General features: G+C 42.6%; 1 long non-coding RNA gene across 1 annotated transcript in view; it reads left to right on the plus strand.

The window, feature by feature from the left end:
• Positions 1-1,950: 1,950 nt before the first annotated feature.
• Positions 1,951-27,858, plus strand: part of LOC149469328 (uncharacterized) — a 54,916-nt gene continuing 29,008 nt past the window's right edge. Inside the window, exons 1-2 of the long non-coding RNA XR_016311611.1 lie at positions 1,951-2,063; positions 24,191-24,247. This is a non-coding gene — a long non-coding RNA (uncharacterized LOC149469328). The remainder of the gene's footprint in view (positions 2,064-24,190; positions 24,248-27,858) is intronic.

Raw genomic sequence — 27,858 nt, forward strand, 5'->3', positions numbered from 1 at the left:
GTGAAGGTGCAGGAACTGGGGCTGATCTGAGGTGTGACGGTGCAGGAATTGGGGTGATCTGAGGTGTGACTGTGCAGGAATTGGGGTGATCTGAGGTGTGACAGTGCAGGAATTGGGGCTGATTTGAAGGGTGAAGGTGCAGGAATTGGGGTGATCTGTGATGTGAAGGTGCAGGAATTGGGGTGATCTGAGGTGTGAAGGTGCAGGAATTGGGGTGATCTGAGGTGTGAAGGTGCAGGAATTGGGGTGATCTGAGGTGTGAAGGTGCAGGAATTGGGGTGATCTGAGGTGTGAAGGTGCAGGAATTGGGGTGATCTGAGGGGTGAAGGTACAGGAATTGGGGCTGATCTGAGGTGTGAATGTTGATTTCTTACTATTATTCAAGTGATTCACAGCATTTACTTTAAAGAGATTCCTTTCATGACGGAGAGTGTAAAGTTGAGTTGACAGTTTCTTTTTATATAGCTTGCACTCTCAATTTCTTTAAAAACTTTTTTCGGTACACTATGCCCAAAAGGTTGCCTACTCCTGGATTAGAGCAACCCAAATCTTGTGCTGCTTCATACTATTTTCAATACTCCATCTCCAGTTAAAAGTAAGACAAAAAACAGCATCATAAGGCAGCTCTGACCTAAACTGGCCCCAATCTGTCACATTAAGCTAAAAAATGTACTGTGATTGAATCCACATATCCTGGAACTCCAATCCTGTCACCAACCGCCCCCCCCTGCGACAAACCCCCACCCGGGCTGCTCTGTCTAAAACGCATGGACCTATTTTTTGTCCTGGTCAGGGCTGTGGTCACATTCTACTTTACAGGCCTAGCTGGCAAGTATCTGTTCCATTAAGAAAACACTGGGGTTGGTTTACTAAAACTGGAGAGTGCAAAATGTGGTGCAGCTGTGCATGGTAGCCAATCGGCTTCTAACCTCAGCTTGTTCAATTGAGCTTTGACAAAAAAAAAAACCTGGAAGTAGACTAGTCTTATGGAGGTAGTTATGTACTTTTTGCATTGTATCAGATATTCTCACCTCTAATTTTTTGTGAAGCCACCTAAATTCAGCTACAGAGGATAGGGGATTTCCAAGCCTTAGCAATCAATGGTTTGTGTCACTGTGGTAAAGATGTGCCACAAACGTTTAAAGTGGTTGTAAAGCCCGAAGGTTTTTTATTGTCATTCATTCAATGCATGAAGGTAAAAAACCTTCAATATGCAGCTCACCCTGCTCCCAATACTTACCTGAGCCTGGTCAAGCGATTTGCATGAGAGTGGCTGAAGTCCTGGCTCTCTGCCTCCACATCAGCTGTAAATCACAGCCAGTGAGGAGTGAATGGGACTGAGCAATGTTCTGTGCGAACCAGGGGCGGACTGACAACTCATGGGGCCCCCGGGATATAGGGGATCATGGGGCCCCTGTGTCCTTGCCCAAACTCAAAAAAGCCTATGAAAAAGGTACCAGGGGCCCCTTACTGACCCTGGGCCCTCGGGCAGTGCCCGAGTTTTCAAATGGTCAGTCCGCCCCTGGTGTGAACACAGAGCGGGACTCAAGAGCGAGCATGCATGAGTACCCTCCCATGTGGTTTGCTATGGGGGTACTCAGCAGAAGTAAGGAGGCCAGAGCGATGGAGGGGGACACGAGAAGAGCAGGATTGGGGTTGATATGTGCACAGAGCAGGGAAGCATAACATGTTTATTATTTTTTTTCTCTGTGCTTAGACCCAGATTCCAATAAGAGACAGATGAGAGATACCGGGGCTCTGGCATGACACCCTATAGGCTAACTCATATCAACACAATCTAAAATAGCTGGCAGCAGATATCAGCAATATGTAGAAAATATTATTGAAGCATTGGGTTAATATCCATGTCAACAAATCCGCTTACGTATTTCAGCCTTACGGCCTTAGTCATGAGCTAGCCATGACCCCTGGTGGTGTGAGGGAGAAGTGTTCGTCATGTTAGTGAAGAACCATCTGTGTCTGGCTGCCATATATTGAGACGTCATGCGGAGCACTGCAGCACCATTTGAATACATATCGAAGCAATCTTTCTTCACACAAATGTAAGTGTACGTTTATTTCTTATTTTGTAAAGTTCACAGAGAACAGTAAGCGTGTTTGTGCTTTTTATTGTGTTGATATGTGGGCATCTTCCCCTGGGCTGACTTTTTGTGACTAATCAATGAGAGTGAACCACAAGGGTCACTTCACACCATGAATTGCACAGGAACGCACTGTGCATTCCTGTGCAATTCACATGTGATACTGGTGCAGTGCGATCACAGCCCATCCATTTGAATGGGCTGAAATTGAGTCAGACTGCACCAAATGTAGTGCATGCACTACTTTATAAAATGCACAGCAACCAGATCACATGGTACTGGCAAATGCACTGTGTTTATGACCAGCGCTTGGTGTGTCATTGACACTGACATCTGCTGCAGATCGTGAGTGCAGTGCATTTTAAACACAGTGCAGGAACAGCGCACTGTTTTTTGGTGTGAACTGGCCCTAAGAATGAATTGATTCATGGTGGAGATGAACATATTCTACAGGGAGTCCAGGCTTACATGGGTCATTAGTGAAAAAGGAAAAACCTGCGCTACACCCAAAAGAAATTAATAATCCTGCCTGAAAAAACTAGTGCAGAAACAATATGTGCAAAATGAAGAAAAGTGCTGACTGAAAATGGTCAGTTATAAATATAGAGCACAATAGAAAGTGAATAGTCTCAAGCTGTCCTTTGAACAGAAGGCTATAGGTGAAAAAAAGTGAGCTCCCAGATGCCCAAGTGGTGGTAGCAATATGGTGACCCAAATGGCTAATGCACAAAACTGCGTGCAATACCACTAACGGTGGGACCAGAAAGTCCTAAATATCTCCCATGTATTGTAACAAAACACCATAATAATAAACCATGAAAAAGTGACCTCCAATATTGAAAGTGAAATGCTGGAAAACAAACGTGCCCGGCTATAGTGACCTCCTATATGGTCAGTCCCTTAATACAGAAGAAAAAACGTGAATGCATAGACAACTAATGTCTCACATGTACAAATGCAGTGCCCCAAACTCAAAAGATCACAAATGATCTTAAAATAGCATTGAAGTGTTTTAAATAATAAACAACCAGAAAAGGTCCACGTATTACAAGTCCTAAAGAAATATGCTGAATATGTGCAGATTTCAGCTGCCTATATTGTGCAGATGCAGGTGGTCTCAGGAAATAAATCCGTCACCAGCTAGATTGCCCCCTCACCTCCACACATAAACCCCACGGGGCCGATGCGCTTGAAGAATGCACTGAATTAGTGCGCCACGAAGATGCCTGTGGTCTTTAAAGGGTCTCAACTAGAGATGAGCGAATCGAACTTGGCGAAGTGGAATTCGTTTCGAATATTAGGAAAAATTCGATTCGCATCGAATCCGAATTTTAGCAAACTTCGGATGCACGAATCGAATTTTTCCCGATCAGCCGGCAAAAGTGTCACTGCACAGAGCTCCGCTATTTCTGACAGTTCTCTGACAGTTCTGACAGTTCATTTACAGCGGTTGAAACATTGTATCTATTTGTTTCCATTTAGGATACAGATGTTTTTATTCGGAAATAAATAGATACAATGTTTCAACCGCTGTAAATGTGAAGGAACTGTCAGAGAACTGTCAGAAATAGCGGAGCTCTCTGCAGATACACTTTTTGCTGTACTGGAATTCTTCTTCTTTTCATTCTTCTTCTTCTTTTCATTCTTCTTCTTCTTTTCATTCTTCTTCTTCTTTTCATTCTTCTTCTTCTTTTCATTCTTCTTCTTCTTTTCATTCTTCTTCTTCTTTTCATTCTTCTTCTTCTTTTCATTCTTCTTCTTCTTTTCATTCTTCTTCTTCTTTTCATTCTTCTTCTTCTTTTCATTCTTCTTCTTCTTTTCATTCTTCTTCTTCTTTTCATTCTTCTTCTTTTCATTCTTCTTCTTCTTTTCATTCTTCTTTTCATTCTTCTTTTCATTCTTCTTTTCATTCTTCTTCTTCTTCTTTTCATTCTTCTTCTTCTTCTTTTCATTCTTCTTCTTCTTTTCATTCTTCTTCTTCTTTTCATTCTTCTTCTTCTTCTTCTTCTTTTCATTCTTCTTTTCCTTCTTCTTCTTCTTCTTCTTTTCATTCTTCTTCTTTTCATTCTTCTTCTTCTTCTTCTTTTCCTTCTTCTTCTTCTTCTTCTTCTTTTCTTTCTTCTTCTTCTTCTTTTCCTTCTTCTCCTTCTTTTCATTCTTCTCCTTCTCCTTCTTCTTCTTCTTCCCCCGTGACTGCCCAAATGAGTGAAAAAAGCTATCTATGCAGAAGACTGGGTATGTGTGTATTGGGGGCTGGAGATTAAGAATCATGTTTTAGACCAGTGGTCTCCAAACTTGCCAAACAAAGGGCCAGTTTACTGTCCTTCAGACATTAGGAGGGCAGGATTGTGGCTAGTTGGAGTAGGAAATGCTTCGATTTTGGTATTCGAGGAGGAATAGTTGGTATCATTGGAAGGAATAGTGCCCCGTCTTTGGTATCAGTGGTAGGAACAGTTCCCCATTGTTTGTGTCAGTGGAAGGATTAGTGCTCCATTGTTTGTATCAATGGGAGGAATTGTGCTGCACCGTTGTCAGTGGGAGAAGTAGTGCTCCATCATTAGTAGCAGTGGCAGGAACAGTGCCCCATTGCTGGTATCAGTGGAAGGAATATTGCCCCAACATTATTGTCGGTAGAAGGAATAGTGCCCCCAACCCCCCCCCCGGGCCACTGTTTGGAGACCACTGTTTTAGACAATGAAACTCTGCCTTAAATCCAAGATAAACGAAGGGTGCAGTGCTAAAAGGTCATATACACAATAAATATAAGCAAATACAGTCAGGTCCATAAATATTGGGACATTGACACAATTCTAACATTTTTCACTCTATACACCACCACAATGGATTTGAAATGGAATGAACAAGATGTGCTTTAACTGCAGACTGTCAGCTGTAATTTGAGGGTATTTACATCCAAATCAGGTGAACGTTGTAGGAATTAAAAAAGTTTGCATATGTGCCTCCCACTTGTTAAGGGACCAAAAGTAATGGGACAATTGGCTTCTCAGCTGTTCCATGGCCAGGTGTGTGTTATTCCCTCAGTATCCCAATTACAATGAGGAGATAAAAGGTCCAGAGTTAATTTCAAGTGTGCTATTTGCATTTGGAATCTGTTGCTGTCAACTCCAAAGATGAGATCCAAAGAGCTGTCACTATCAGTGAAGCAAGCCATCATTAGGCTGAAAAAACAAAACAAACCCATCCGAGAGATAGCAAAAACCTTAGGCATGGCCAAAACAACTGTTTGGAACATTCTTAAAAAGAAGGAACGCACTACGGAAAACAACTGTGGTGGATGACCGAAGAATTCTTTCCCTGGTGAAGAAAACACCCTTCCCAACAGTTGGCCAGATCAAGAACACTCTCCAGGAGGTAGGTGTATGTGTGTCAAAGTCAACAATCAAGAGAAGACTTCAGCAGAGTGAATACAGAGGGTTCACCACAAGATGTAAACCATTGGTGAGCCTCAAAAACAGGAAGGCCAGATTAGAGTTTCAGAAATGTATAGGGTGTAGCGCTGTATCTTTAAGAATAAACCAATACGTCCACATATAGTAATCATAAACGCGTAAAAATATGTAAACGAATAAAAAGTCTGTAAACAGGAGAAAATGCAGCAGATGAACTTGTGACTCCAGACAAAAGTGAAAAGTGCGCACTCACCGGAAGCGCATAGATATTGTGCATATATGTAAATTCTCAAGGTATAGACAGGGTATAGTGATGAGCAAGCAAAAAAGCACTATACCCAGGAGGAACCAGACAGCACAGCACACTACTGCCGCCTGGAGCTGGAAAGAAGCCCGGGCGGCCATTTTAATAGAGGTATAGTGCTTTTTTGCTTGCTCATCACTATACCCTGTCTGTCTTTAATATACTACACTATGGGCACATTTTTTGTGGCTCCTGCTTGGAGCTATTAAGCCCACAGGTACCTGTTAGTATCCAGCATAATCCGGAGGAACAGGAGCCCTATATCCAGGCTGACCACCTCACTGATCGTAAGGAGGACCTCCGGAACCAGTGGATTTAATTACTTCCCTTAACGGCTTGATGACTGCACTATAGGAAAAAGTTCACCAGATTGACCAGTTCACTTTGAGAATTTACATATATGCGCAATATCTATGCGCTTCCGGTGAGTGCGCACTTTTCACTTTTGGCTGGAGTCACAAGTTCATCTGCTGCATTTTCTCCTGTTTACAGACTTTTTATTCGTTTACATATTTTCATGCGTTTATGATTACTATATGTGGACGTATTGGTTTATTCTTAAAGATACAGCGCTACACCCTATACATTTCTGATCTTCTTGGAGCTTTTTGGTACCTCTTGGTGTTTTAGCAGCTATTTCTAGGAGCGCTCACTTCATTAACATTTATACTTGTCAGATTAGAGTTTGCCAAACGACATCTAAAAAAGCCTTCACAGTTCTGGAACAACATCCTATGGACAGATGAGACCAAGATCAACTTGTACCAGAGTAGGGAAGAGAAGAGTATGGAGAAGGAAAGGAACTGCTCATGATCCTAAGCATACCACCTCATCAGTGAAGCATGGTGGTGGTAGTGTCATGGCGTGGGCATGTATGGCTGCCAATGGAACTGGTTCTCTTGTATTTATTGATGATGTGACTGCTGACAAAAGCAGCAGGATGAATTCTGAAGTGTTTCAGGTAATAATATCTGCTCATATTCAGCCAAATGCTTCAGAACTCATTGGACGCCGCTTCACAGTGCAGATGGACAGTGACCCAAAGTATACTGCAAAAGCAACCAAAGAGTTTTTTAACCACTTCCAGACCGGACACTTTTACCCCCTTCCTGACCAGGGCAATTTTCAGCTTTCAGCGCTATCACACTTTGAATGACAATTGCGCAGTCATGCAACACTGTACCCAAATTAATTTTTTACCATTTTTTTGAGACAGATAAAGCTTTATTTTGGTGGTATTTATTCACCGCTGGGATTTTTATTTTTTTTGCTATGTAAATGAAAAAGTCCAAAAATTTTGAACAAAAGTGTTTTTTTTTATAAAATTTTGCAAATAAATAAAATTTCATCATAAATCTTTGCCAAAATGTATTCCGTTATCTTTTTAGTAAAAAACATTTTTATTTTATTTTTTTATATTTTTTATTTATTTATTTTTTTACATACTGTCACCATAGCAGTACAGTGTCACCATGGTGACATTGTACTACTTGTGGGGGGTGATGAAGATTTTTTTTATTTTTTTTTTACACTGATTGCTTTTACACCCATATAGGATGTAAAAGCAATCATTTCTCTTTCTCTCTGTGTGCATTCCTGCTCTCATTGAGAAGTACTGAGTGATCTGTGATTGGTCACACCTTGTCACATGGTACAAGGCTGTTGTGAATAGCCTTGTACCATGTGACCTCTGTGATCATTCACAGATTTCACACGTAGTAAGCAGTGATGTCACAAGTGACATCTTGCTTACTACTTTGCATGTGATCACTGATTGGCCAATCAGTGATCACATGATCGGGACCTCGTACAGAGGTCCCGTCTGACGATCGGTGTTTCACTGTGTCCGGAGGACACAGCGGGCACCGGATCGCGGTGCTGCGCGCTCCCAGGGAGCGCGCACAAGCAGGGTGCGGGGAGGCCGTTCATAAACGGCCACCCGACCCTGCACTGCCACCGTCCGGCCGTTTATATGCAACGGCCGGTCGGGAAGTGGTTAAGGGAAAGAAGTGGAATGCTATGCAATGGCCAAGTCAATCACCTGACCTGAATCCGATTCAGCATGCATTTCACTTGCTGAAGACAAAACTGAAGGGAAAATGCCCCAAGAACAAGCAGGAACTGAAGACAGTTGCAGTAGAGGCCTGGCAGAGCATCACCAGGGATGAAACCCAGCGTCTGGTGATGTCAATGCGTTAGAGACTGCAGGCTGGAATTGACTGCAAAGGATTTGCAACCAAGTATTAAAAAGTGAAAGTTTGGTTTATGATTATTATTCTGTCCCATTACTTTTGGTCCCTTTAACAAGTGGGAGGCACATATGCAAACTGTTGTAATTCCTACACCGTTCATCTGATTTGGATGTAAATACCCTCAAATTAAAGCTGACAGTCTGCAGTTAATGCACATCTTGTTTGTTTCATTTCAAATCCATTGTGGTGGTGTATAGAGCCAAAAATGTTATAATTGTGTTGATGTCCCAATATTTATGGACCTGACTTTATATGGTTAATCACCCTAGTGACTTAGTGTGCTCACTAGTTTCTATTACATCTATATGTAACACACCATAGTGCATAAATAAAGTGCAAAAAGAAAAAAACAGTCCACGCATGTAATGAGTATCCGTGTCACTGCGCCGTGACTGTTCAGTATTACATGTGAGTATACAGTCTATAATATCCCAGTAGATGTGGTGATAAAGATCAAGGATCCTAGCGGTATATTCAGAAGGTGATGGTGTCCAAAACTGATAAAAGACTGCGCACTCACCAGATGCACAATCAGTATGCGCATGTAAGAGAACCCCTCTTAAGGTAAACATGGGATTCCCTCTGAAGTATGGCCTGGTCTGCCGCTGTGTCTCTGCTCACTCAGTAAACAGGTATGGCACTCACTTCCTTAACCATGGCTCTGCAGGTGGAGGGAAGCTCACAAAGAACCCCAGGAAAAAAAGGGAGGCCAAATAGCGTGATACTGCTATTACTGTAGTAAACTTTATTAACCAGCAAGCATAAGGAATATAGGTAACAGCTACTGACCAGATATGGATCCAAGATGGCCACCGGGACCCACATGGTGCCGGCGGCATGACGTCACTGCACTGTAGCTCCTCTCTGACGTGTCTCGTGCAACCGCACATATTCATAGGGGGTATGCCTACAGTGCAAGACGTCAAGCAGTGTCCTTTTATAGCAAAAAATGGCACACGTGCAATTAGCGTGCGCCATCTTGGCAATGAGAAATGTCTCCAAAAAACGCCATTTTATTGAAGTGCGCGCATGCGCATGCACTATAATATCCAAGATACGGGCGCAATCTGGCGCCAATAGAATCCTCCTTTGGCGCATGCGCGTGTGCCATAATATCGGAGAACAAACAACATATTCAGTGCCAACCAGACCACCGGAGAAGAATATTGTTGTAAATTTGACAATAGAATGTCATGATAATGCTCCGAAAACGATAGTTATCATATTCTAAGTTAAAAGGGGAATGTTTCCTGTGAGTCAATGAGGTGACAGTCGTGCACATGTGCAGATAACCCCTTCCTACCTGTAATGTCATACATACGAATGTACATTACAGATATACGTGATAACATAAGATCTCCATCTCAGGTGCAGTTAGGGATGCCCCTAATATGTAAACTGTAGTGAAGACTGGTGTGTATGGTGGCACGTAAATAAATATATAAATACATAAATCAATATAATACAAACATTAAAATTAGGATATATGGTCAGAAAGAATGCTTAATAATATGACAACATAGTACATGGTTAAAATAATGCATAATACAATGATATATTTAATATATCTGGTGTGGCAAACAACATGAATGTTTAATATAGAGTAATGAAAAAATAAATTATAAGTAAAATATTAAAAATGATTAAAAATCGCAATGACCATAAAACCTTAAATGGGAGTAAAAATGTGTCAAAATGATAATTATGATAAATTACGCATAAAAAACGTATATGCTAAAAGAGTATTAATACGTATAAACAAAAAATATTAATACATATAAAAGGAGAAAAGAGTGTACATAAAAGAATCTAAAATGGATAAATATGAATAAAAAATATATTAACTGTTATCTATAAAACAATTAATATCCATGTCGATGTTTAGCCCTTTCGGGTGCATAGAGTCAATCTCAAAAATCCACTTAGATTTCATCTGCGAAACAGCCCGTTTTTTTCTCCACTGTGCCTGTATAATATCTATGCCTACAAACGTCAAAGATGAAGGGTCTCTATTATGACACCTCTGGTAATGCTTCGAGAGGGAATGTTCTTTTATAGCCCCGTTTGATGTTATGTACGTGTTTGCGTAAGCGATCCCTCAATCTTCTTGTGGTGTGGCCTATATATTGTTTCTTGCACGGGCACTGGAGTAAATACACCACGTATCTACTATTGCAGGTTATAAAATTGTCAATACTGTAATTCTTACCAGTGGTGGAGGAAACAAAGCTGTTCACTTTCCTTTTCCTATGTTCATTGCATGTGCATATCACGCATTTATTACATGGAAAAAAACCCACTAAGTTATTAAAAAAGGAGATGTTAGTTGGAGGGTTAATAACGTTAGGCGCTATCTTGTTTCTCAGTGGAATAGCCCTCCTGAATGTAATTTCAGGCTTTTCAGGTAAGATTTGTGTTAGAATTGGATCCGACTTAAGGATCTTCCAATTATTTTTTATTATCTTTGTTACTGCTTTTATATTGGGTGGAAAAGGTAGTCACGAATGGACATACTTTTGGTGATCTTGATTTTGCTGCTCCATCCAACAGCAAACTTCTGTCCAAATTAGCAACTTCCTCTAAAGTGAATGTTAGTGTAGAATCATCATAGCCCTTCTCTATAAACCTATTTTTAAGAATAACGGCTTGTTGATAATGTGTCCAAATTTGTACAATTCCTTCTAATTCTTTGGAACTGCCCCTTTGGTATGTTGGAGAGCCAGGTGGGATGGTGACAACTATTTATGGGAATGTAACTATTCCTATCCGTTCCTCTGAAGAAAGATTGCGTGACTACACCACCACCACAGTTCAATAGCGTAAAATCTAAAAAGTTGATGCTATTCGTGCTATACTCATAAATCAATTTAATATTCATATTGTTGTTGTTAAGAGTTTTGAAGAAATTGATTAGTGCTTGTTCTTCTCCTTTCCAAATAAGTAAAATATCATCAATATATCTTTTATAAAAGGACACTGCTTGACGTCTTGCACTGTAGGCATACCCCCTATGAATACGTGCGGTTACACGAAACGTGTCAGCAGGAGCTACAGTGCAGTGATGTCATGCCGCCGGGACCATGTGGGTCCCGGCGGCCATCTTGGATCCATATCTGGTCAGTAGCTGTTACCTATATTCCGTATGCTTGCTGGTTAATAAAGTTTACTATAGTAATAGCAGTATCACGCTATTTGGCCTCCCTTTTTTTCCTGGGGCTCTTTTTGAGCTTCCCGCCACCTGCAGAGCCATGGTTAAGGAAGTGAGTGCCATACCTGTTTATTGAGTGAGCAGAGACACAGCGGCAGACCAGACCATACTTCAGAGGGAATCCCATGTTTACCTTAAGAGGGGTTATCTCTTACATGCGCATACTGATTGTGCATCTGGTGAGTGTGCAGTCTTATCAGTTTTGGACACCATCACCTTCTGAATATACCGCTAGGATCCTTGTGATCTTTATCACCACATCTACTGGGATATTGTGGACTGTATACTCACATGTAATACTGAACAGTCACAGCGCAGTAACACGGATACTCATTACATGTGTGGACTGTTTTTTCTTTTTGAACTTTATTTACGCACTATGGTGTGTTACATATAGATGTAATAGGAACTAGTGAGCACAATAATTCACGAGTGATTAACCATATATTTGCTTTTATTTACTGTGTATATGATTTTTTAGCGCTGCACCCTTCGTTTATCTAGTTTTTTTGAGGTTTGTTTTGTGCCTTTTGGTGTTCAGCAGCTGTAATAACCTTTAGTGCTCACTTATTTTACTACGTGTGCCTTAAATCCAAGCTGAGAGAAAAAAGCCAGGAACATCAGTCTGGCAGTTTGGGCCCAGTCACAGAAGCACAGGAAAAAATACAGACGTACTTCAGTTTACAAATTGAATGCGTCCTCCGGGGCGTTTCGTATTGCAAAAAATTTGTAAACTGAAACGCGGTTTCCCATAGAAATGCACTGAACACCAATTAATCCGTTCCGGAAGTCAGAAAAAAGTTTAAAAAAAGTCTTATCTGTTCAAAACTCTTTATAAAGTGCAAGTGCTATAAACCTCCCAGGCACAATGCATCCTGAGGAAACTTGCTTCGTATTGTGAAAAAAATTAATAAACGGAAGCATTATTTTCATTCGTAAACTGAAAACGATGTTAACCGAGGCGTTCGTAAACCCTGTACAGTACACCTGTACAGTCCAAGATGTCAAATAAGGAGGAGCGTTCCCTCCAGTGGCTAGCTAGCAAATTATATTAAAGTATAAGGCAAAGCAATGAAAGGAAAATTTAATCTTTCTCAAAATATGATCAGTTACAGATACTTTTACAGAAAATACACACACAAGCCTGCTAGGTACTCACAACAGTGAATCTTCAGAGACAGGAACACTGGCATAGTTTCTGGGCTGAAAACTCCATAATGAATCCCCAGATATACTGGCATGACCAGGATAGTGGAATACTGTGCAAAATGAAACGCAGACAGGTTGTCACTGGTAACTGTAGGACTGTCACAGAGAGAACACCAATATACCGAACAGGGAAAACCTGCACTCACTGGCTAAAGGAGATACAGGATTTCCAGTAGCCAGTATGAATCAGCCAGCCGCTGATGATAGTAGAAATATTTTCTACTACCCTCTTTATCCGTTGCAGCCCGAGATGCCCTGAATCTGAACTCTACCAAGCCATCAAATCTTTGAAGGCCTCCAAGGCTCCAGGCCCAGATGGGTTTTCTGGGCTCTACTATAAAAAATTTGCCACCGTTCTGGTTCCTCATTTGACGGCCATTTTCAAATCTTTGAAGCAGGGTTCCCGGCTTTCTCTGGAGTCTCTTCAGGCGCATATTACTTTGATCCCTAAGAAAACTGGAGATGCTTATGAACTGCAAGCTTTCAGACTGATCTTGCTGCTAAATGTGGACTTGAAGATTTTGGGAAAGGTTCTGAGCACCCGAATTAATAAGTTTCTACTCTCACTTATTCATCGAGATCAGGTTGACTTCATTCTGGGGCGACAAGCTGCTGATAACATCCGTAAAGTCATCCATCTCATTCATATTTTACATCGCCGCAGGATACCAGGTTTCCTTTTATCCCTGGATATTTAAAAAACGTTCGATTCACTTTCTTGGGAATATTTGACATGTACGCTGTCTAGATGGGGGTTTGGTGACGCATTTCTGGCTTGGATCTCAGCTTTATATTCGTCTCCCTTGGCCTCTGTTAAATATGCAGGTTTTTTTTGCTCATCCTTCCCTATTTTCAGGGGCACAAGACAGGGATGCCTATTATCACCTGCTCTTTTTGTTCTCGCTCTTGAACCTTTAGCTGCAGCCATTCAAAATCACCCGGATATTTCTGGTGTCCCCTATGCCGGCCCTCAATACAAGGCCAACTTTTATGCGGATGATGCCCTCTTGGTTTTAACCAATCCTCTCATCACTCTCCCCAACCTCCAGGTAATTTTTCGACTATCTGGCCTTCGCATCAATTTGTCCAAAACCACGGCATGGAATATTACTCTCCCTGACGACCCGGCTGAATGGATGCAGACACAATTTCCCTGCCATTGGGCATCCCATTCTCTGGCTTATCTTGGCGTTACACTTACTTCCTCCTACTCTGTCTTATTTTCGGCTACTTATTACCCCTTAATGCGCTCTGTTACTTCCCTACTTCATTCTTGGCAGTTTCCTTCTTTATCATGGATTGGCCGAATACATGCTGTCAAGATGACTATCTTGCTGAAGATCCTGTACTTTTTTCCGCACACTCTCTATTCAGGTCCCTGCTTCTTTTCTTCGTGTACTGCAAAGCCAGATTCTCAGTTTTATTTGGGCTCATAAATGTTCCAGAGTGCCTAGAGCCACTCTGTATACTCATAGATTACAGGGAGGTTTGGGAGTTCCACATGTTTCTAGATACTACTTGGCGGCTCAGATTTCCTAGTTGTCTGTTTCATGCCACAACAGATATCCCGTTATGGGTACTCTTGGAATTACTCAACTGTGCTCCACTTTTCTTAACTACATTGCTTTGGCTTCTGCCTAATTTGCCCTCCAGATTTGAGCCCTATCATGCTTCACAGTTTACGAACCTGGGATTCTGTAAAATATTTGGGTAATTTTGATTTAATCATTTCTACCTCTTTTGCCGATTATGCATAATCCTTTATTTCCGCCAGGCCTAGAACATCCCCCTTCTTTATCTTGGTGGACCTCCCATGGCTTTATTATTGTACATGATTTTCTGAGCACTCGTACGTTTCCATCATGGGAATCTCTTTGAGAATCAAGGGGGGTCCTACCAAGGGAATATTGCGCCACTGGGTCCTATCCCTCCGTCCTACCCCCACATACCCTTACCGCAAAACGCCCTTTAAGCACGTTTATCAGCATTCCGCAGGGTCCCCTGGTCTCATTTCTGTAATTTTATGCCTCCCTTAACAGTAGGTCCTCCTCGCCACCCCTGTCTTATGTCTCTCAATTGGAGCAGGATCTGGGTGTCTCGATTGTGGCAGAGGATTGGCGTAGGGCCTGGGGGATGATGGCAAAATGTTCTTTCAATACAGTCACTCTTGAGGCAGCCTACAAAGTTCTCCTGCGGTGGTACTGGGTCCCAGCTCGGACTGCTCACTTTAATCCGACTGGCAGAGATAGGTGTTTCTGGAACTGTGGTCTACGCAGGGACGTCTTGCACATCTGGAGGTCGTGCCCGTGATTGATAGGCTTCTGGTCAAGGGTTTTTGGTTTGCTAAAAACGCTATTTCATATTACGGTCCGTAGGGATGCAAGGGTGGCCCTCCAGTATTGCCCAATTTTGGGCCTGTCTAGGTCTCAGCAGAAATTGGCATCCTACCTATTTATTTCGGCCAAACGTGCTATAACTCAAGCTTGGAGAACCCCTTTGGTTGTCTTCCAGGGGGTGAAGACCCGGATGAATTCTATGTTGATGAATGAACAGATGTCTAGCATTCTTCATGATTCTCATCCGAGATGCCTTAAGGTTTGGGAACCTTGGATACATTATTCCTTGCCATCCCTGCCTCCTACTAGTTATGTCCTCTTATAGTCCCTGCCTGTGCTAGCCCTGGATCCGTGATTCTTCTAGTTTCCCTTTCCTCTATGTTTTCTTTCCGATTCCTCCTTTTTTTTTTTTTTTTTCCTTCTAACCTTTTTTCTTTCCTCTTCTTTTTCCGGTAATATGTTGGATTACTGCTGCTAATATTTGGTTCGACTTTTTGCCATCCCTCCTTGATGTCATTGGACATTTCGTTATTTGGCTAATACAAGTCAGCAGGATGTATCTGTTTATGTGTTATTGTTCTGCTCTGCCCCTGCGTGGACATATCTTGAGCTTGTTGTATTCTTAAAACAAAACTTTCTTAATAAAAATATTGAAACAGAAAATAGAAGATTTCATTACATGCAATACAGAGGTAGTTGTATATATCCTACAATGTCCATGCAAAAAACAGTATGTGAAAGACCGTTAAAGAAGAGAATACAGGAACATATACAAAACATAACTTTATAGTTGTTTATAGCATCATTCCATCTTGTTGTATGGAAGTGCAATTTTAATAAAAGCACTTGGTATTTTATATACTACACTATGGCGGGTTCCTATGTTTTGTGAGTTCTACCCAACAGATCATCGGTTATAGGTGCATTCTAACATCAACGTGCAGTGGAGAAGAGAGAGAGTTCTATGATCCACAGAGACGCCTACACTTATCCCTCACAGATGTGGTTTTTAATTAAATAGGCCTTTGTGTGGAGGTGAGAGTCCACTTTAGACACTTTTTGGGTGGTGCACAATTGCATGGACTGCTGACAGCACTGGGGAGAAGTACAAACACCAGCAGGAGGATCACGTGTTGGGTGGAGCTAGTGGTGACGTCGTAAAGGACTTGTCAAAAACTGTTTTGGGGTTTTTCTTTTTTCAATTAAAGGAATTGGTGTCTATTTTTTCTAAATATAATCCTTTAGTGAATGGGTAGGGGTAAAAATACCCCTTATGCGTTCACAAGGGGGGGCAGCATCAGAGTGCCCCCTTATTTAAAGCCCCCCTGCCCGCAGACACCCACAACCACCAGGCCAGGGTTGTGGGGAAGAGACCCTTGTACCTTACCTTGGCATGTGGCCTGGTAAGCCACGTTGGGAGGGGGCGCGCGCGCACTCGATCGTTCCCCCTCCAATTTCTGCCTTGCCAGGCCTGTCCTTAGAGCAGGGGTCTGGTAGGAATTTAGGGGGGACCCTATGCTCCCCCCCCCCATTTTTTGGGTTGGGTGCCCCTTAAAAATACTTCCAGGCCTAAAGGGCCTGGTATGGCTTTTAGAGGAAACCCCACACACTTTTTTATTTTGCATTTTTTACTGTTGTCCCTCCTAACTTTCCTACCAGACCTGAAGGGTCTGGTAAGGTTTGGGGGGAACCCCACTTTTTTTAATATTTTTATTTTCAATGTCAGTCCTGCTGCAGCAGGTTATATACATTGTACAGATGTGCAACTATTCAGGTAGTTGAAGGAATTTATCATTTTTTCTTTTTTTAACTTTAAGTAATGCCCCTTCAAAAATGGTACTTTTTGAAAAAAATGTGTTCACTGTTTCATGTCCCTCAGGGCAGTACCCGAGTCCCCATGCCCCTTTTATGGCCAATAACTTGCATATAAGCCTTCAAAATGGGCACTTTTGAATTTACAAGTTCGAGTCCTATAGACTTGCATTGAGTTCAAGGTTCGCAGTCGAACGTTCATTAGTTTACAAAACTCTGGTTCGGCAGCATCTGGAGTATGCTGCCCAGTTCTGGTCACCAGTCCTCAGGAGGGAGGTGCAGGAACTAGAGTCCAGAGAACAGCAAATAAGTTAATAAGGTGACTGGAGGACCTCAGTTATGAGGAACGATTACAAACACTAAACTTATTCTCCCTGGAGAAGAGACGCTTGAGAGGGGATATGATAGCAATATACAAGTATCTTAATGGTGATTCTAGTATAGGAAATAAACTATTCAATCTCAGGGAGTGTAATAAGACATGGAACCACTGAATGAGCTTGGAAGAAAAATGGTTTAACCTTAAACTGCATAAGGGGTTTTTCACTATCAGGGCAGTAAGGATGTTGAACTCACTTCCACAATTGGCAGTATCAGCAGGAAGCATTGATAGTTTTAAAAAAAACTCTTGGACAGGTATCTTGATAAACACAATATACAGGGATACGGGCAATGTTTTTGACATGGACACACACCCACAGGTTGGACTGGTGTCTTTATTCAACTTTACAAACAATGTAACTGTAATGTAAAAAAGAAAATGTCTAGTAATACAAAAAAGCCACTGATAATGGTAGTAACAGTAATAGACAGAAATAACAAAAAACTAGAAAGATCTACTCTAAACTGTGAAAAGAAATATGATTAGCTGCTATAGGTAAAAGCAAATCACTGTCCTTTATAGTATGATTACAAAAGACATATCATTACAAACATCTGCAAACGCCACACTGTTTCTATGTGTTAGTTCACGGGTGTTACCGTGCATTGCGTTAGGATGCCTTATTCATTTTAGTTGGATTCTAATCTATTTAAAAGGTGCATGCAGCATTTTCAGCAGCACAGCATTGTCCGTTGTTCTGCACTGCAATGCATGCACACTGAGACTGTGCATTGGGGTGGCATTCGGAATAAATGGCACCACATCACACCCAAAGCACATTACCACAGCATGAGTGTGATTTAGGCCAAAACCAAAGCCAATAATAGATTTGCCAATAAGAGAATCACAAATATGTTCCCAAAAATAATAATATAATAATAATAATAATAATAAAAAATCACAAAAAAGTCCCAGAAATTGCTTGCAGATTTTAATTTAGGTTAACAGATTAAAATTATATTAAAGTCTATTTTTTTTAAAATTAAAATAGACATGATATCCTATATCGCACAGAGCAGTCTGGCCTCTTCTTTGATGGTTCCCAGCTGGCACACTTCAATCTTCTTTTTCTCTGAGTGCCCCATAGCAAGCCCTGCACTATAGAGGTGCCTGTGCGGGAGTGCTCCTGAACCGAGAAGAGGAAGAAAGGAGAGTGGGGCTGTAGATGGGCACAGCACTCGATTGAGAAGTGTCGAGCAAGTCTTTAGGGAGGGAAAGGGGAACACAAAGTGGATGTTTTATACATTAATGCAGAGAATGCATTAAAGGAGAACTTTACCCATAGCAAGGAACATACTTTCCACATTAATAATTGTGCTACCAAAAATAGTGTGTGCTGTAATTTTGCCTCCAGCATTGTAGTGGTTTCTACTTGCCAGAGGCTGCCATTTTGTTGAAGCCCAGAGCCCTGATCAGCATTACCTCTATAGGCTGTCAGCAGATTAGCCTCTACAGATTCGGCACAGTGCCTAAAAATAGAGAGCAACTGAGCATTTGGAGAGCACGGTGGGACAGTGGGGTTGATTTACTACTGGTAAATATACTATGCACTGCAAGTACACCCCGAGTGCCTCTCGGGATAAACACTTTTGCCTGTTCCAAGTCAAGAAACTCAGACACTCCAGTCTCCCAGTCAGGGCAAACATCTTGAGGTGCAGAACCCAGCTGAAGTCCTGCAGGGAGGGCATCATGATCTCCACGCTGTCCGACAGCGCAAGCTGGGAGTGTGCCCAAAGGATCTGGTCGTCTGAACCTCCAAACTAGCACAAGTCAAGCAGGACCTACAGGTCCAGGATCAGGCAAACCCATCCCTTTTTCGGGACCGCAAATAGATGGAATAAACCCAGAGAACCATCCCAGCTCTGGTACAGGGACATTACTTCCAGGCATAGCATGTTCTGCACCGCACCCTACAGGGCCCGCAGGGGTGATGGCAGAAGATAAAATTTGCTTGTTGTTGGGAATAAGGGAGGGCAGCAAAGCAGACCAGGCAATGGAACAGAGTGGGTGACTGATTTAGTCCTGCCTTCCGCAGGGTGCATAAAAGAGGGATTCCCCTCTACCGGTAGTACTGCTGAGTTATGCAACCTAGACAAGGAAAAATCCACCACAGGAAATGAGGTCCACTTCTATAGTAGGGCTCCTCCAAAGGTTAAAGTACCTAGCCGGTTCATGTGAACCAAATTGGGATAGGTACTTCGTTAATCACCACTTCAATTCGTAACGTCTCTTGCACCCAAAGTATGCAGTGCTGACACCAGCGTTTCACCTGTGCAGCCACAGAGGTGGAGGACTCGTCCTCACTGTCCGATGGATTAGGGGAAGTATCAGCAGGGCCCAAAGAAACGACGGCCTGCCGTGGCATCCAGACATACGTATACATAAAGGGCCTTCTCACAAGGAAGGGTGACGCATACTGGACCACTAATAGGATCCACATTTTGTGCCACTAGCTCCTGTGTGCATGGCAACATAGTAGTGGGCTCATCCTGCTAACAGAAGAATCAGGGAGGTGAACCAGCAGTCTGAGACTACAGGGCTGCAAGGGGAACAACCCAGCACCCACCATCTCTCAAACACCAAAAAGAGGGACTGGATCAGCAAGGTGCTGACAGGGATGCTTCTGCAGCAGGAGGGACCATAGCCTGAACACAGATCCCAAAATTGGACCCAACTTTTCTGACAACAGTAGGGCCAGGCAGCTGATAGGTTGCACCATAAGGGGGATTTGCCTCTGCTCATCTGACTAGTAGTGCTCCAGTTGCAAACATCTAGGCTAGGAGTGCTGACACCTCAGATGACAGTGCCTCCACAGGAACTTGGAGAACCCCAACCAATCTCCTGAACTGCTCCCAGCAGCAGCTGAATCACTGAGCAGACAGCTGCAGCTTCAATACACCAGTGGAGAGGCCGCAAGGAGCCATCCTGATGTACAGCAGGTAAAATAAGTATTGAACATGTCAGCATTTTGTTTCATTAAATAGAATTCTAAAGGTGCTATTGACATGAAATTTTCACCACATGTCAGTAACAAACCATGCAATCCATACATACAAACAAACCAAAACAAATAAGTTCAGAAATTAAATTATGTGTAATAAAATGGAATGAGACAGGGAAAATGTATTTAACACATGAAGAAAGGGAGGTGCAAAAAGTCATAGAAAGCCAAGACACCAGCTGAAATCTATCAGTAATTAGATAGCAATCCTGCCCCTTGTCAGTGCAAATTAATATCAGCTGGTTCAGTCTCAACTGATGGTCTATAAAAAGTTGTCACACAAGAAACATCTTATGATGGGTAAAAGCAAAGAGCTCTTGCAACCTCACTGTTGTAAAACATACTGATGGCATTGGTTACAAAAGGATTTCTAAACTTCAGAATGTTCCAGTGGGCACTGTTGGGGACATAATCCGGAAGTTGAAATAACATAATTTCACCATAAACCAGCCAAAACTAGGTGCTCCTTGCAAGATTTGTGACAAGAGGATTGAAAAAAATTACCAGAAGAGTTGTCCAAAAGCCAAGGACCACTTGTGGAGAGCTTCAGAAACCTGGAATTAGCTGATACAATTGTTTAAAAAAAAAAAAACCCAATAAGTAATGTACTCAACTGCCATGGCCTGTATGCACACTCGCCATGCAAGACTCCGTTGCTGAAGAAAAAGCTTGTTGTTGAAGCTCATTTAAAGTTTTCTGCACAGCATTTAGACAAGTCTGTAAAATACTGAGAGAATATAGTCTGGCTAGATGAGACCAAAATTGAACTCTTAGGATGCCATAATACACACACCAAAAACACCATACTAACAGTGACGTTTAGAGGTGGGAACATCATGGTGTAGGGCTGTATTTCAACATACGGTACTGGCAAACTTCATATCACTAAAGGAAGGATAAAAGGAAAAATGCACCAAGACATTCTTGATGAAAATTTACTGTCATCTACTCAGAGAATGAAGATGAAAAGATGCTGGGAATTTCAGCAAGACAATGATCCCAAACACGAAGCCAAAGAAAATAAAGCTGCTAGAATGGTGCAGTCAATCACCTAACTTGAATACCTTAGAAAATCTATGGAAAGAACTAAAGATTAGAGTTCATAGAAAAGGCCCACGGAACCTTTAAGATTTGAAGACTGTGTGGAATAAGGTCCAGAATCACACCTGAGCACTGCATGCGACTAGTTTCTCCATACAGGAGGCATCTTGAAGCTGTCATTTTGTACAAAGTATTAAATAAATTTCAGTTAGTGTGTTCAATACTTTTTCCGTGTGTCATTCCATTTTTATTACACATAACAATTTCTGAACTTGTTTTGGATTCTTTGTATGTATGGATTGTATATGGTGAAAATTTGTCAATAGCACCTTTAGAAATATATTTACTGAGAAAAATGGTGACGTGTTCAATATTCATTTTACCCACTGTATACAGTGCCACAGCACAGACTCTCCCTCCGTTGTGGAGGAACATACTGCCAAGCCTCAGCACTGCAAGCCCCCTCCCCCGCACTCATAAGACAACTCAAACAGGAGACGGATCAGCAGGGATAGCTGCCCTGAAGCAAGATGGCAGCCGTGACTGGCATCTCTTCAAGCCCCTTCTGCTGGGTTTGTCGTCCCCACAGCCCTGCCCAGTCAGAGGAGGGTGCCAGGCTTACAACAGCGGAGGCAGGTAAAAAAGGGCTACTGTGCAAAGTTAAAGTGGTAGGCCGGGGCGGCTCACCATGGCCTAAATTTGGTGGTGCATGGTGCGGGAAGGTCCAAAAACAGGCGAAAGAAGTTTGTGTCAGGGAGCGAGGAGCCAGACACACAAGGAGGTGCAATTAAAGGTAGGTTTATTTATACAAAAACAAGACAAGAGTCTATGCAAGTCCGACCAGCAACAGTGGATGACTTGGTAGGACTGAAGTACTCCTGCCGAGGTCGTCTTCCAGGATAACCCAGTCGAGAACCAGCGGGAATCGTAGCCAAAGCCGGGGTCAGAAGCCAGGAAGAATGGTCGCCAGAGCCGGGGTCAGAAGCCAGGAAGAATGGTCGCCAGAGCCGGGGTCAGAAGCCAGGAGGAATGGTCGCCAGAGCCGGGGTCAGAAGCCAGGAGGAGTCTTTGCCAAAGCCGAGTCGGTATCCAGGACAGCAATGGGTTAACTGAGCAGGAGCATGCTGCTGTGCAACAGACAGGACACGAATGCAATGGACAGCTACAAACAGCAGACTTAAATGTGATAAGCTGCCACCTCCTGGGAGGATCCGCAAAGGGCTGAAAGCATAAAGGATCCCACAATGCTTTGCAGACACCTAAGATGGATGCCAGCACATGGAGCAGCACAAGCCCTGAGGAAAGGTAGGACCTTGACAGTTGGGAACATAATCACCCCCCACCAACAGACAAGCCAGCCCATACCAGGCCATGAGGTGTCATGCCTCTTGAGCTTTGCCCCCACAGCCTTTGGGTACTCCAACAACCTGGGAAAAGGGGAGGAAGGTGCACAGGCAGCATACAGTTCAGGTCACAGCAGATCTCTACAACCAAGACCAGGGGCTCACCTGTCCACCAAGAGAGAGACCGCTTGGCATCCCAGCACCCATGCCATGTGACACCGTTTGGGCTCTGGAGAGACTAGGCCACCCATCCACACATGTGCCCCAGAGGATAGTGGGGACACAGAAGGGCCAGAGCTGGAGGGGAGGAGGAGAACCCTGCAGAGCCCACCACCCCAGGAAGCACCCGCACCACATCCAGTGAAGAAAGGGAGGGGGCATATCTACTTAAAAAAAACAGCTAGAGCATGCAGATAAGGCTCCCATGACAGATCCTCCTCTTCACCAAAGTGTGGAGGGGGGCTGTCAACCAGGGTAACACTGACACGGGCTATAGGCACCCAGTCATTTCTGTCCCCATGAGTTGTTAACTTGCTGGCTGCCCCGGTCTAGGATGGGGAATTGTTGTGGCAGATTGAATGCAGAGCTAGTGGTCTGGACCTGCTCATTGACCAGTGGGGTGGGCACTGGATCTATATTATCCAGGCCGTTGCCCAGTCTGGCTGTTGATTGAAGATCAAGAAGGAAAAAAAATCAAAAGTGAACTAGTTCCTTACTCCTGAACACTAGGCAGAAAGACTGGACTGCCTGTAGCAAAGAGGGTTTTTTTCTACCAGTTAGGACAACCCATAAGTGCTGTACTTCTTTCCTACCTAGTGTCCTATTCCTGTAGATGTCACTAAAACTCTATGGTCAAGATTCAGAGGAGCAATGAGTGTAAGAGAAAAGTATATTACGCTTGGTGTGTTAGCTTTGTGTTTTGAACTAAACATGTCCTACGGCTTTCTCAATAGCTTTATCAGCTGCTGTGCAGGCACAATAGCAGGACATAGGCTCTCTATGACCAACTGACCTCTTCTGGCTACACAGCTCAGATGTCAAGGGCTTTGCAAAGTGTCCTCTATGTATGCAACTGTGCTTCCATATTTGCATAAATGGCAAATTGCTTTTTCAAAAATGCATCTGAAGAAAAAAAGAAAGTAACAGGTAGCTGATAATAAAGCAGGAGTATGGGTAGAGATGGGATCAACCTATTACAAACTCACTTTCTGGCAAAGAATGCAAGTACCTCAAACAGAACTTTTTGTGAGGGAATAATTACATCACCTAGGCCTTAGGCATCATTCACACATGCACTCCTGTTAGTTTTCTAAAAATGCATAAAATTGTTTTTCTGGGAAGTATAAATAACTTTTCTGCTTCCCAGATCGCAAGTTTAGAGTTGATCGGATTCTTGATGCACAGATATATATTATTTTTTTCATGCAGCTATACTGAACAGCCCTAAACACAGCTAAATATCCAGTCCAAAGGATACCATGGAGAAATCATTACATGGCTCTTTTGTATCTGACTGCTCTTCCCTTGACTTAGGACTGTGTGACTGTTGAGCTGTTCTTTTCAATCTGAAATAGCTGTTTCTATCACCTCCCTGTCTCGATCTGTAAATGATCACAACTGTGCTTCTATTGATCAGCCCAAATTTGCAAACTCTGTTGTTTCTCCCTATCCTGCATCTCCATTTCTGACACCCGTCTTGACAAAATAGAAGCCCTTTTATCATGCGCTTTGATTTTTCCTTGACACCTCTGCCAAATATAAAACTCAAACTGTCTTATTTTCTCTTCCAGCTCTGCCGTATAATGACCATCGGTGATCAATGAAGGCAGTCTCGTAGAGACGTTAATGTAGGTGGCGCCGTTCTGGCATAACTGTTCATAATCAGGTTTGGAAGAGCCATTTGTATAACTATAAGGGTCAAATTGAAACTGCAAGATCCAACTATTTCTCCCATAGCATTGAAAAAAAAAAATCTTAGCAACCCTAGACAACTCTTCTGCACCATTGATAAATTATCTTTGTCCCTTCACATCACAAGCCTCAACACACTTCTGTAACACATTCTTAGATTTTTTTTTCTCCTCAAAAATTGACAAAATTTTTTCCCACATACTTCCTGACCATCCCAGTTCTTCTCTTTTACCACTTCTCTCCAATAAATGGGGTGGCAAGCTCAGGGGTGGTAGCCCTAGATGTCACTGCTATCCCTAACAGCTGGGAGAGCAGACCATCTGGGAGGGGTGATGAGGGTAGTGCAGGAAGGCCTAGACACTTGGTGGTAATAGGGGATTCTATAATCAGGAGAAACAGAATAATTTCTCGCCAGGATCTCCTCAACTGAATGGTTTGCTGCCTCCCTGGTGCCAGGGTTCAGCGTGTGGTGTACCGGGTTGATACATTGCTGGGAGGGACTGACCATGACCCAGCTGTGTTGGTCCATGTTGGAACCAATGACAGGACACATGGAAGGTGGAGGCTCCTTAAAAATCAATTTAAAGGACTAGTTGAAGAGAAGGAACACCAAGGTGATATTCTCAGAAATAATACCTGTGCCATGCGCAACTCTGGAAAGAGGCGGCGATTAGAGAACTGAATGCATGGCTAAAGACCTGGTGTAAGAGGGAAGGATTTGGGTTTCTAGAGCCCTGGGCTGATTTTACATTGGGGTGCAACCTGTATGCTAGAGATGGTTTGCACCTAAATGGAAGGGGGTCTGCTGTGCTGGCCTGGGGGAGAGGTTTATGGAATGGCTGGAAGAGTATTTAAACTAGGATTGAGGGGAGAGGGAGAATTAGATTATAATGGAGCAGACAGAGGTCAAGTCCATATTGGTGGGTGGAATGGGGAAAGATGGGGGGGAGGGCTGCGGAAGGTGATAAGGTTCCCATGTTACAAATAACCATTGGAATTGGTACCATTTGTACGAAAATAAAAAATATGCAAAATACGTGTGCAAAAGGTGTAATTGAAAAAGAGAGTGTTTGTTTACCATTGCCAGAAGTCTGCCAAGCAAAATAGGTGAGTTGGAAGCTTTGGTGCATGAAGAGAACTAGGATTTAACCGCTTGCCGCCCTGCCACTGTGTATATACGTGTGCAGGGCGGCAGTGGAGCGCAAAACCACGTTTAAAAACGTGTTCCGCGCTCCCGACACTTTCGCCGGCAGGGGGCGCGCGCTCCCGCCGACCCGCGGGTGATCCGACTCGATCCAGGAGGGATCAATCATTAGATTTCAGCCAGTGATTTCTGGCTGAAATCACATGATCGGTCCCTGTCCTATCCTGTCCTGTGTTGACAAATACACAGGGCAGGATATGATGTCATTCTTCTCTGCCTGGACACATTCCGTTCCAGACAGAGAAGACGACATCCAAAAAGTGAGTACACAAGCACTACACTACAGTTAGAACACTCTAGGACACATTTAACCCCCTGATAGCCCCCCCAGTTAACCCTTCACTGCCCTGTCACCAGTGTCACTGATCAGTGAAGCGATTTTTACTGATCAGTGTCGCTGGCGACTTCCGATAGAGTTAGCGCCCCTCCCAGATAGCGCCAGTTTGCCTGCCAGTACACCAGTAATCCCGTTTAACCCCTTGATCGCCCCCCCCCAGTTAACCCCTGCACTGCCCTGTCACCAGTGTCACTGATCAGTGAACCAATTTTTACTGATCACTGTATCAGTGTCGCTGGCGACTTCCGATAGAGTTAGCGCCCCTCCCAGATAGCGCCAGATTGCCCGCTAGTACACCAGTAATCCCATTTAACCCCTTAATCTCCCCCCCAGTTAACCCCTTCACTGCCCTGTCACCAGTGTCACTGATCAGTGAACCGATTTTTACTGATCACTGTATCAGTGTCGCTGGTGACTTCCGATAGTGTTAGCGCCCCTCCTAGATAGCGCCAGTTTGCCCGCTAATGCACGGGATTTTTTTTACCAAAAACATGTAGCTGAATACATTTTGGCTTAAATTTATGACTAACTTTGAGTTTACGATATATTTTTTATAGCTGAAAGTAGAAAATATTGTTTTTTTTCTAAATTTTTGTGGTTTTTTTGTTTATAGCGCAAAAAATAAAAAGCGCACAGGTGATCAAATACCACCAAAAGAAAGCTCTATTTGTGTGAAAAAAGGACGTAATTTTCGTTTGGGTGCAGCATTGCATGACCGCGCAATTATCATTTGAGTTAGTGCAGCGCTGTATAGCAAAAAAAGGCATAAATTACAGTATCTATACCATAGTTTGTAGACGCTATAACTTTCACACAAAGCAATCAATATACACTTATTCGGATTTTTTTTTACCAAAAACATGTAGCAGAATACATTTTGGCTTAAATTTATGACTAACTTTGAGTTTACGATATATTTTTTATAGCTGAAAGTAGAAAATATTGTTTTTTTTCTAAATTTTCGTGGTTTTTTTGTTTATAGTGCAAAAAATAAAAAGCGCACAGGTGATCAAATACCACCAAAAGAAAGCTCTATTTGTGTGAAAAAAAGGACGTAAATTTCGTTTGGGTACAGCATTGCATGACCGCGCAATTATCATTTGAATTAGTGCAGCACCAAACAGCAAAAAAAGGCCTGGTCATTAAGGGGGGTAAATCCTCTGGGGCTCAAGTGGTTAATTGGTATTGCTGAATCTTGGCTTCATTATTCACATGACTGGGCCATTAATATTCCTGGAAGTGACATGTAGAAGGGACATATGGGGTTGATACCCCTCTATGTATCGTCAGAATATTGGAAGAATCTCTCCGGTTTTTCCATTCCCCTCTATATGACGATGTTATGTGATATTGAACACGCTAGTTATGATGGGCATCTGGTAAGCTGCCAACCTCAGTACATGTGGTGAAGGAATACTGGATCGCCTGCATTGTATTTGTTTCATGGGCACATGGAAAACAAGTTATCATTATATCACTGCACTGATTACTTATTTAATGGACACGTCACTGATTTACTGGAAATATATGTATGGACACTTCACTTATGGTTTTTATGCAATTATATGCATTTTATATCTTACTAAATTTTTTCTCACTGAATTTTATCCCACTGATATAATTGGTTCACTCATAAATAGTTGATATTTATTTTCTTATGCATAAGTTTTGTATCATTTATAGTTTATGGTGTATATTAATTATCCCAATTATAATTTTTTTTCTTTTCATTCATATCTTTATTTTGTGAGGGCACATTCACTGGAGATAAGCACCTTTTTTTGCTTTTGATATCCATTAATATTCCTGGCTATGTTATCTTTTGGAGAGACAGGGTAAAAAGGAAAGGAGGTGGTGTCTTTTTCTATGTGAGAAGTGATCTCAGAGTGCGTGTGAAAGAGAACCTAGTTGATGGAGTGCAATGAGGCTGAAGCATTATGGGTGGAACTGTACATGGGGTGCATACTACAAAGGTAATCATTGGAGTTTGTTATAGGCCACCCAGT

This window comes from Staurois parvus, unplaced genomic scaffold, assembly GCF_062004578.1.
Source record: "Staurois parvus isolate SC_StPar_1 unplaced genomic scaffold, SC_StPar_1.0 ptg000074l, whole genome shotgun sequence".
Classification (NCBI taxonomy): domain Eukaryota; kingdom Metazoa; phylum Chordata; class Amphibia; order Anura; family Ranidae; genus Staurois; species Staurois parvus.